This window comes from Balaenoptera acutorostrata, chromosome 3, assembly GCF_949987535.1.
Source record: "Balaenoptera acutorostrata chromosome 3, mBalAcu1.1, whole genome shotgun sequence".
NCBI lineage: Eukaryota > Metazoa > Chordata > Mammalia > Artiodactyla > Balaenopteridae > Balaenoptera > Balaenoptera acutorostrata.
The window spans coordinates 106,611,511-106,624,350 of NC_080066.1; positions in this window are offsets into that span (position 1 = coordinate 106,611,511).

Here is a 12,840-nt window from a genome sequence, read left to right on the forward strand (position 1 = left end):
CCATGAGTCCATACTGATATTAATAAATGACTGAGTAAATAAATAGAGGAAGAGAAACATAAAAGTGCGATTAATAAATGTAGGAGGAGGGAGGGAAATGAAAATTATCATTAGGCAAAAACCACAGTAATAATTGTTGAAGGCAAATCCATTTATTGATGCTAAAATTAGTGAGCAAAAGTTTGAAGAGAAACAGGAAATTTGATGGTCTCAAAGTGTCTCTGCACAAGATATTTATGACATTTACAAGATATTTACAAAGGGAAAAATAGTCTCCACAACTGTGGAGAAGTCAGGCAGGCATCATCTTAGCTGAGTGATCCAGGTCAACATCACCAGTAACAAGACACATTGATATCATGTACCCCCTGCTAGGATGCACTGGGGAGGGCACAACATCACCTCTGTGGGATACTAGCTAAAATGCACAACCTCAATGTAATCGTGAGAAAACATCAGGCAAACCTGATAGGCATTCTACAAAATCACTGAACAGAGCTCTTCAAAACTATCAAGGTCATGAAAGACCAAGAAAGACTGAGGAATTATTACAAGTTGGAGGACACTAAAGAGACAGATCATTTAAATGCAATATGGGATCCTGGGCCAGGAAAAACTAGTGAAATTTGAATGAACTGTGGAGTTTAGTTAATAGTATTGCTTCAATGTCAATTTCTTGGTCTTGATCATCATACCATGATTATGCAAGAAGACATCAGGGAAAGCTAGATAGAAGGCATATGTAAACTTTGTAAGTAATAGTTTTGCAATTTTTCTGAAAATTTAAAATAATTTCAAAGTCAAAAGCTAAAAGAAATCTAAAGAAATAAACTTTGCTTCTAATGGGCTTTTAAAAACAATATTAATAAATGGGAAGAACAAGAAATTCAAAGATGTCTAAAAATATTTTTCTACTTCTTATACTTTAAATATGTAGTCGCTTTCAGTTATTAGTGAATAGTCTCATTTTCCAGGTATTGACAAATTTAGACCAGTTTCACATCAAAGCTTTAATCTCCTGCAATTTAAACCTTTTCCGCAACCCCTGGATCAGTCCTGACTCAGGGACAGAAACCTGAAGCCCGGAAAGGGGGTCCTGGTTGGCTTTTCATTCTTTCACCTTGTTCTTTTCCCTCCATTTCTCCCTGACCCTGTGAGCTCCAGTTCCCCTAGGGTTGACACTGGGAGAGGAGACACGCAGAGGGTGGAAAAGGTCTTTGGTGACTGGAACAGTTGTAATCTGGCTTTGGTACCCTCTGTGTGTGACCAGTGCCCAAATGCTTGTCTCTTATGGGATGATTCTGGGGTTCATTGGAGACCTTCACTTGAGCATTCCTGACCCCACCGACACACTCTCCTGCTGACAGCTGTGGCTCTCACACTCAGACCTTGGCACCCTGCCTCCATCCCCACCCCGGCGCCTCCAGCCTGTTCTTGGTGGGATCCTTTTCAATTCCAGCTCCCTTCCACAGGGCCCAGAGCAGGTCACAGGAAACACACACCTTTCCCCATTGTCGGGGAGGGTGCCGCTGTTCCCATGGCAGCCTCTTCTCCCCCTGCCCACGGAGGCAGCTATGCCACAGACTGTGGCTTTCAGATGCTTTCCCCAGCAGTGACTCAGGTACTAAACCCTACATCCCCCAAATTCCACGGGATGCGTGACAAGGTCTCTGAGTGGATCTTATGAACCCTCCCCAGCGACTTGCCTTAAACTAAGAGGGAAACAAACTCGGGAAAGGAGAAACAGCACGCTGCTCTGACAACTCTACAGTTTCTCACTCTCTAAAGAAACCCTCTTTTCTAACATTTGTTCTGCCTCTCGATGAATACCTGGCCTTCTCTTATATGACCCTGAGGCAGAGATGAGGCTGAAGATGGAAAGAAAACAGGTATTACCATCTCTTCACAGCTCCTGAATAGGTAGTCACAGGAAAAGTCACATCTAATATCCTATTACTCCATCAAAATTAAAAACGTACGTTTCCTAGGGAACCCTCCTACTCTGTTGGGGAGAATGTAAATTGATGCAGCCCCTATGGAAAACAGTATGGAGATTCCTTAAAAAACTAAAAACAGAGCTACCATATGATCTAGCAATCCCACTCCTGGGCATATATCTGGAAAAGACAAAAACTCTCATTTGAAAAGATACATGCACCCCAATGTTCATAGCAGCACTATTTACAATAGCCAAGACATGGAAGCTACCCAAGTGTCCATCAACAGGCAATTGGTTTAAGAAGATGTGCTATATATATATATACACACATACAGTGGACTATTACTCAGCCATAAAAAAGAATGAAATATTGCCATTTGCAGCATCATGGATGGACCTAGAGAATATCATACTAAGTAAGCCAGACAAAGACAAATATTATATGATATCACTTATGGTTACCAAAGTACCAAACGGGAAAGGGAAGGGGAGGGAGGGAGGGATAAATAAGGAATATGGGATTAACAGATACAAACTACTATACATAAAATAAATAAGCAAGGATTTACTATATAGCACAGGGAACTATATTCAATATCTTGTAATAACCTGTAATGGAAAATAATCATATATATATATATATATATATATATATATATATATATATATATATATCTGAATCAGTTTCCTGTACACCTGAAACTAACACTATATTGTAAATCAACTATGATCCAAATAAATAAATGAATAAATAAATTTTACAAACCACACATTTCCTCCTGCACAGCAATTCTACTTCTATGCATTTACCTCATATGTACATCTTTAGAGAGATGTATATACAAACATATTCATTGTAGCACTATTTGTAAAAGCAGGAGTTTGGAAATAATATGAGCGCCTATTGATAAAGGATGTATTACAGTGCGTCCATCCAATAGAATACTATGTAGGCTTTGAAAAGTAAGAGGCAGCTTCAAGTTACAGATACAGCATCATCTCCCAAGATGTATTTTTAAGTGGGAAAAGCAAGACACTAGCATGCAAAATTTGGTGCAATAAACGGCCTGTGTATATGAGCGTCTGTTAGCAAATGCACAGAATATTGTTGGAAAGATAAATAAAGAATTTGATAACAGAGTCTGTCACTGAGAGGGGAAACTAGGGAGTAGGTGGGAAGGTGATTTATTTTTCACTGTTCATCGTTTGTATGTTTTGAATTTTTTACCATGTACATCTACTGCCCTTCCAATTTACACAAATCAGTAACTTCCCTCCTGTCCCTTGCTAAGCTATCCCTTGTAAGGTCCTAAACTCGATTTAGGAGCAGAGCTTTTGGCTTGTGATCCCTGTCTGTTTTCCTGCCCTCTTTTTTCTTTTTTTTAATGGCCTAGTATTTGTATTTAACCTACATACATCCTCCTGTGTACTTTATTTTTATTTATTTTTTATTTTTTAGGCTGCACTGTTCAGCATGTGGGACCTTGGTTCCCTGACCAGGGATCAAACCCATACCCCCTGCATTGGGAGCCTGGAGTCTTAGCCACTGGACCACCAGGGAAATCCTTCCTTCCCTCTTGACCTGGGTCAAGATATGTAGAAAGCAGCCCCAAACTCCACTTCTCCCTTCTGCCTAAAAGCCAAGGTTCTAGGACAGTTATAATCACCCCAGCTGGTGGGTTCTACTGATGCCTTCTATAGTCCTTTAGAGCCGTGCATCCCTAAATCCCCCACCTCCCACCCCATACCTATCACTCCAGAAGCTAAAGAGAAGGATAGAAAGTAGAGAAGGTCCTTATAATCCCTCACTCCAAGGATTTCCCACCCTCCTCTCTCCAGGCCTGGGTCACTATCCACTGGTGACTTTACTGTAGGTTCTTGCTGCCAGAACAATCCTCTCCTCTTCTCCCCAGGATGGAACCTGGAGGATGAAGGAACAGAATACGAAGCCAACCCTTGGCTCTAGTCCTGGCTCTGCCTTGAGTGAGCTGTGAGACCTCATTAGTAGTAGAAATAATAGCACATTGTCACGGAAACCCACCACAAGCCAGCCAACATGCCAGGCATCTTATACACTGTACTCATCAAATCCTCACAGTGACCCCATGAAATAGGTGCCATTATTGATTCTGTTTTATAATAAGTTGACGACCTTGCCCAAGGTCACACGGCAGAGCTAGGGCTCTATTGCTTGCCGAGCATCTGGAACTGTTTATTTAAGCTCTCCTGTACTCTCATCCCTCATTTGTATGATGCAGGAAGACGAAACAAGGTTTTCATGGTCTCTCCCAGCTCCGATGATGCCAAGACTTTCATAGTGTGACTCCCTAGAACCTGGGCCTTGTCTACCTTCTCTGTCCCCAAGAACCTCCCCAGTATTAGACCAGGCACTTTCCTGCTCAGCCCAGAAAACCTAACGGCTCACCCAGACCTCGCGCCTCTGACACTTCCCTCTGTGTTTCTAACTCTGTCAGCCCAGAATCCCAACTCAGCCTCTCTGTTAAGTGTGTCTTGGTAAGTTTTTCAAGTGTCTTGGTAAAATTTTCTCCCCTTTCCCACAAGGTCTGAAGCACAACACCACACCCTCCTCAAGTCCACCTGCCTCACCGCAAGGCGCCCACACTTCCTGTGTGTGCCCCAGCTTCATGGGGATATTTGAGGTGATCTCCTGTGAAGCGCTTCAAATTCCTCCTCCCCTGACCTTCTCTGTGAATTTCTCTGATTCCCAAGGGAGAATTAGGGGGCTCTTCCTCTCTGACACTTGGCACCTTTACATTAGGTAAGGAGGAACCTAGAGATCATTGCTTACGTCACAGTGAATTCGAACTGCTTGTCTTTGTCTTCATCAGATTATGAGATAATTGAAGGCAGAGACAAGGTCGTGTTTATCATTCTATCACCAGCAAATTAACACTGAGCCCGACACACAGCACAGCCTCAATAGATGCAGTGAGGTTTTAAGCAGTGTAAAAGTTCAGTAATATGTGTGTTTTAAGAGGATTGTTCTGGCACCAACATGGAGGGTCAAATGACAGAAGTGAGATGAGAGAAAAAGAGAAGTGTTAAAAGGCAGTGAAGATGAGGAAGAGGAACAAAGGGTGGATAAAAGAGATCGGTAAAATTGACAATTCTTGGACCTACTGTGACATTGAGGGTGAGAGAGGTGGAGCTATCTATATTGACATTGTTGTCCCTGGTTTGGGCATTGGTGGATGTCATTGTCATTGATTGAAATAAGAGAAAGTAAATTTACCAAAAAATATCAAATTTGGTTTTAGTCAGGTTGATTTTGAAGTAAACTTTTCAGCAGAAAATTAGCTATTTGGACTTAAAACATAGAAGAGAGGTTTGGGTGAATGAGCTATTTGAAAGGCACCAGTATCTGCAAAAATAATCATATCAGTAAGAAATTCAAGCCAGAAGAAAACAAAATCATGAAGATAGGAGAAATGTCAGTATTTGATGAAAAAAAAAAAGGAGATCCTCAGGAAGAAGACTTTTCTGTGTTTATTGGATGTTCCTACATTTCTACAAGGCTGTGGCATAAACCATCTAAAAACTACTGGAAACTATGCCTCCCGTGTGAAAGAGTTTTTCAGGGACCCCCGGTATCATTCCCTTAGCTGGACGGTAAGCCGGGGCTCCAGTGAACAAGGCACTTGTTACCAGAGACTCAAAGACTCCCTCACAAAAGGAAGGAAGCCAGATTCGGATAGGAAACTAGAATCCTGTCTATAAATGCGAAGAAGAAGAAAGGATATTTTAAATAAATCTTGGCAGACAGTGAGCTTGCTTTGCAATAATAACACAATACAGCAGCCAGTGAGTTGTCCCAGACACTTTGCGTGCGCTGGACGGCTGCAAGCTTTATTTTCTCAAGTAGCTTAAATTCCAGTCTTGGCGAGTCTGTCTAAAATCAGGTCCATCATTCAGAAGTTGCTGGGATGGATGTTTTCATCAGTGAGTGTTATCTTGGTTCTGGCATGAGAAAGGCTCGGTGAGGATTTGCCTTTGGCCAAGTGGACCAGTGAAGAAAATATCCACGACATTTTCTTGTGTGTGCAGGCCAGACCCCTGGATTTCCAGAATCTGAAAATCAGGGAGTAGAATGGCTGTGGAAAACCGCAATGCACACAATTGTTTCCATTTCAGTAGTTATTTATCTCTCCATCCTGAACAAACGGAAGTCATCAGTCAAGAGGAAATGATACAAATAAACTTATTTACAAAACAGAAATAGACTCACAGACATAGAAATCAAATTTATGGTCACCAAAGGGGATAGAGGGGGGCGGGGGAGATAAATTAGGGGTTTGGGATTAACAGATACACACCACTATATATAAAATCGGTAAGCAACAAGGGCCTACTGTATAGCACAGGGAACTATATTCAATGTCTTGTAGTAACCTATAATGGAAAAGAATCTGAAAAAGAATATACATACATATATACACATATATATGTATGTATAACTGAATCACTTGCTGTACACTTGAAACTAACACAACATCGTAAATTAGCTATACTTCAATAAAGAAAAAAAAAGAGGGAAGGATCCTGACTAGTGAAGAAAACTGATAAAACTACAGAATTTTGAAGAGCAAAAAATGATGAGGTTATGGACTGTCTTTGTCATGAATCATGGATGAACTGTGAAAAATCAAATCACCTCTTGGCACTGTTTGTAAAATGATGGGGACAGAGACTCATTAAGGAGAATGCATTTAGAAACGTGTTAACCAACATGCATGACCTTAATTTTATTACTGTAATGTTAGTAGACTAAGGAGAAGAACTTGGAAAAAGGAGAATCTGATGCATCAACAGATGATGATTTTGGTGGAAAGCAAAACGTGACAACAAACGGATATTGTTAAATTATTGTGAGAAGAAATTTCAGAAGCAGATCATTTCACTAGTGTTTCAGAACAGAATAAACAACAATGCCTGGGAAGAAATGGCAAATATTGTGCTATAGACAAATGCTGAAATTGCTCCAAGGAATAAAGGCTCTAGGAGAACTTCTATTCCTTTTAAATTACAAATTTCTCTCAAGGTCTCACACAAAGGAGTTCAAGACCTCTTAGTGCCAGCCAACAGCTATGCCACACAGAGACACACCCAGCTTGAGCTGCTGATATTTTACTACAAAAAAATTCTCTCCCTCTGAAAGACTAAACTGGCCTCCATCTTGCTACATTCTGTAAACACAGAGAGTGTTTTATGGTGTGTTGGCGTAATTTTGCCCAAAAAAGGGGGGGGAGGATAAAACCAAATATATTGTTTTGCAACTCATTTACATAGGTATTTAGTTATATGGATACTATAAGTTACTAAACCTTTCTCACATTGTTAAATTTCCAGGTTGCTTCTATATTTTGCTCTTGCAACAATGCTGCAATGAACATCCTTGTATCTTTCGAATTACTGTAGGACGAATTCTGAAAGACTGCTGAATCATATGTTAGTTAGTCCTATAAATTCTGACACAAAATAATTGAGTAATGTTTGCTTTAAATCCTTTAGCTAAGGATTTTTGCATTTGTTATGCTTTGTTTACACAGGAACTATGCTATTCAAATGGTTTTATTTCACTCCCACACTCTGGTTTTGATTAATAAAGAATTATACGAACTTTTTAATGGTATGCTCAGAAATATATAAAATGCAAATTTTGATTTCATTTTTCTTTAAGAAGTGTTTAAAGCACAAGGGTATTAAGATAATGATGGAGATATGATCTGTCGTTTGGGATTATTTTTAGTCTGTTGTGTTTTGTGTTTAAATGGGGAAGAGAGGAATAACAGCTTTGGTTACAGATGCATTAATCAAATCATTCTCCAATAAGGAGTTATAATAAACTCTAATGCTTCTGGATTGAGGATCTCAAACATTTTTCTCTAACTTTAATTTGCCAAAGCTGTACACAGGTGATTTAAAAATAAACAAATAAATTCAAAGGAGATATGGGCATTTAGTGTACAAACAATAGTTAACACTATACAAACATTGTTGACTGTCCTCATCAATAATAATGAAATTACTTTCAGAAAAGTATATTATCCTATAGTAAAATTGAAAAATTCCTCGACTGGTATGCACGAAAAGATGACTTTTCTAACAGTTCCCTTGGAAGGAGATTCTGAAGAAATCACATAAGCTGGGAGGCATGTGAATGTTACAGTGTAAAAATATTCAGTTGCCTAAATTCATCTGTCCTTGTATAGTAAATGCATATGTGAAATCAAGTTATTTCACACATAAGTTTCAATAAGTACGATAGAGGGACTACATTTTTAAATGGAAGAAATCACATGGTAAAAGTTTGTTTTAAAATATTCAAAACTCCCTATGTCAAAAATCATAAATAATAAAATAGTCTCATATTGGTGTAGGAACTGAAAAGTAGAACCACCAGAACAGAGAGTCAGGAAACAGATTCAAGTGTGTATGGGGATCTAATAAATGATTAAGGTGGCATTTTAAATCAGTGAGGAAAGAATGGATTCTTTGTTTAGGGAAACTGACTACTGAATGGGAAATCAATGAAGTTAGACCCTTGCCTGACATCATATGTACAAATATGTCCAAAAGGATTAAATATTTAAATGCGAAAAATAAAATTACTGAATTGCTGGGTCAAAATATAGGGAAATGTTTTTATAATCTCAAAATGGGCAAGGAATTTCTAAGTATAACTTGAACCCCCCAAACTACAAAAGATCTATAGATTTGATTATAATAAAATTAAACATTTCTGCACAGGAGAAATAAACAGGCAAAGTAAAAAGACAGATGACCAACGTGTAACACATTTAAGTGTCAGCTGCTATTACAGTCTAGGGAAGTCAGCCTCCTTCGTGCTCACAGCAAGTTAAAAGGAGACATGCAAGCTCATTCCAGTTTCCATGCACACGTAATTACAGGGTGCGTGCTAGATGCCGGCCATGGTCCAAGGCACTGGTGATACACATCTGGACTTTATGGTGAGGGCAGTAAGGTACCACTGAAGTGTTTTAAAGGGTTCAGGGAGGTTCATGCTCAGATTTGAATTTTAGAACAATTGTGCTGGAGAACCAGTTGGGAGGGTATTTGGGTAGGTAGATTTCAAGGTAAGAAAACCAGTTGGGAGGCTGGTGTGGCAGTCACCCAGGTGGAGATGCTGCTGGTTTGTATGGGGGCTAAGAATGGGGTGTGAGATATGAGAGAAAAATGGTGAGTGAGCTATTTAGATGGTAAACTAGGCAAGATTTCGTGGATTGCATATAGACGTTGAAGTAGATACAGGAATAGAATATGATGCAAACGTTTTTGGCTCGAGTAACTGAGAGAAAATGGTGCCAATTTACTAAGATAAGGAAGCCAGTGGAGGAGAAGGGTGTAGATGAAAGACAATGAGTTCAGTTATTGGTATGTTGCGGTTTTGGTAATGTGGGACGTCCAAGTAGAGATGTCCAGAGCAGAGCTTAGTAGAGAAATCTGGGCTGAAGGATTATGTATCCCAAGTGTCTCAGATTTCAGCATCCAGGGACAATAGATTTAGTCCCATTATTATTATTTCCCAAGTTTTGTGGGTTCAGATCTACCACTTTTATGATTATAGGAATTCTAGTCTCCTGTACAAGCTCTCTCTCCAAGAATTTCCAGGAGTTCCCATGCGATGCATATAAGTGTCCAGGAATTTAACCCATCCTTGTTTTCCAGGATTAGAACTCCCCATCACCCCTGCCCCACTTATGTTTGGCTGAGCCCAGAATTCATGACACACAAGGCTGGAGAAACTAGTAACACCAAAGGCCAGGCTACACCACCAGTCACACTCAGGCTCTGATGAAGTATTAGAATGAGTCTATTTCATAGTATCCACAGCCCCTCTCTCCTATGGCACGTACACTCTGGGGAGGTGATCAGGTCCCAGTGAACCCAGACCCAGCAATGCCCTCTGATCTGAGGCATCAATACTGATCCTAGTTCTTTTTGCCTAACTTTGTCCAGTACAGTGAACTCTCTTCTAGGTTCCTTGATGTCTATTCCTGCAACTCTCCTCCTTTGAGGTCCCCCCAGCCATCAGACATTTTTCTGTATATCTGAATCTCAGGGGCCCTTCAGCTCTTATGGAAATAAATGGCTACATATAGACAGGGGAGAAGCGTCATTCAGTCTTCCTCACCTGTAACATCTGAGCTCCACTTGTTGCCAGGACAGGATTCTATTATATATTCAGTACGACACTGCATTTGCCTAAGCCCAAGCCCTGCTTAAAAACTTAGGAACCTCCGAAAGTATCATTCAAGACCCTCCACATTCTGGCAGGGGTCTTTCTTTACAAGCTTCCATGCATTTCATACCACCTGTTGTCCATTGACACCAAATCACATCCCCTTCCCTAATGTGTCTCACACTCTGCAGATGTGTCTTGGGTCATGGACAGCATCATTCTCCCACATCCATTCCTCTGAGTCCCATCTGCCTCCCAGGGACCATCTGAAATGCTACAGCAGACAGCCATCTATGGAATCCAACTCTGTCATTCCTTAGGCCTATAGCAGTTTGCTTGAACTTTGGTATAAACCTCATCGTTTATTCTTGCCACAAATATTTCTTGAACAAAATTATTAAAAGGTGATATATATAGCACAATAGTGAAGAAAGCTGGAATAACATTGCCTGGGACCACTGCCTGGATTTGCCACTTACTAGTTGTATAAACTCTGGCATGTGACTTCATCTCTCAGTGCCTCAGTTTCCTGATAATGTAAAAATGTGGATAATGGAAGCACCTCTTTCTTAGGGTTCTTATGAGAATTAAATCAATGCATTCATGCAAAGCACTTAAATTGGTGCCCGCACAAGTAAGCGCTCAATACTTTTTATTTTTATATATTTTATGTTTAAAATGCAGCATAGCACATGCTACATTAAGTTGCCTCTCAGTCACTTTCTTCGGGTCAGCATATAGGACAAATACAAAAGCTTAACATCTGCCTCTGATCATACCGCACCTAACATGCTTTATTGAAAATGCTTTGACACCTTCATTTTTAACAATTTTTATCCAGCAGAGAATTGTCCCAGAATACATGAGCTGAACAATTTTTTTTTGTCATGACCGCATCAACTTTTCTTGGCTCCAGTTCTCATTGAATGATAATTATTTGAACCCTACTACCTGCCAGGGCTCTGCTAAGACTAGATATTCCATTATGAGCAAAATGTATGTGATCCTGTCCTCAATAAAACTTAAGGGAAACAAGCACACAGTACGTAAAAAAATAAATGCACAAATAAATATATAATAACAAAACTGTGGTAAGTGCTTGAAGAAACAGGGTAGGAAGGAGGTAAAACCAGAGGCACCTAATTTACACTGAGTGGTGAGTGAAGATCCATTTAAAGAAGGGAGGTTTAATCAGAGACCTGAAATTTGAGCAGGACTAGCCAGTGAAGAGTGAAAGAATCCAGGTGTGTGCAAAGGCCAAAAGGAAGAGAGCAGCTTGTTGAGATTTTTGAAATGGACTTCAGCCCAGGGAGTGAGATGAGATGCAAGTGGGTGGTGGGGTCAGGTCACATGGGGGCTTGTAGGCCACACCAGGGATCTGTGACTCTGTTCCAAGAGCATTGGAGAGCCTCTGAAGGGTTTCATGCAGTGAGGTGACAAATAACTGGATTTATATCTTTAAAAGATTGCTCTGGCTGCATGTGAAGTGTAAATTGGAAAGCAGTGAAAGCAGATGAATAACAGCTTCCTGTAACAATGGATATGACTCCCAAAACAGACTGCTAGGAAAAAAAGCAAAAAAAAAAAAAAAAACAAATCACAAAAGAATGCATTCAGATTGGTGTCATTTATATAAAGGTCAAAACCTTTGAAAAACTAAGAAAAAACATTAAGGAGCTATACATATATGTTAAAATATAAAGAAATGCAAGGAAACAGTTATTTCAAAATTCATGATAGTGGTTACTTCAGGGAGGCATGACATAGCTTCTGGTTTGGAAGGGGCATATGGGAGGCTTAAAGGGCATTTGGTAATATTCTATTTCTTAAGCTGAGTGGTGCATAATATGTTCATTTACATTATATATATTCTTCCCTATGTGCAATATACAGTTGACCCTTGAACAGCATGACTTTGAACTACATGGGTCCACTTATATGCAGATTTTTTTCAATAAATACGTATATGTATTGTAAGTGTATTTTCTTTTCCTTATGATTTTCTTAATAACATTTTCTTTTCTCTAGTTTACTTTATTATAAGAATACAGTATATAATACATATAATACAAAATATGTGTTAATTGACCATAGTATTGGTAAGGCTTCTTGTCAACAGTAGGCTATTAGTAGTTAACTTTTAGGGGAGTCAAAAGTTATACACAGATTTTTCGACTGTGCCCCTAAACCCTGCATTGTGTCAACTGTATTTCATAATAAACATTCATTTAGATTATCTAACTCCAGAAAATTTTGTGAAATGTTAGAATATGAGAACGTTGGGTCATGGATGCGTGAGTACGTGTTATATTACTCTTTATATTTTTCTATTTGCTTGAAACATTCCAAAACTAATAATAAATCACAAAGAGAAAATAGATCCGAGGAAGGAGACGGAAGGAGGGAGAGCAGCGGCCAGGCAGCATAGCAGGACTTTAAGGGCATCTTCTTATTGTAACCTGTTGTGGGAATAGACGTGTGCTGGGCGCGGGGCTGCCTGTATAAGCTGCAGTGTTAACGTTCTTCCGGGAGCTCTGCTACGATGGCCGCGTCACTGGTGAGGAAGCTTCTGCAGAAATCTAGGCTGTAGATAAACAGTGACTTGCACCAGGGTAGTGGCAGTGGGGATAAAGAAAACTAGACATTTTCAAGTTACATTTAGGAGGTGAAGGAGCAGACT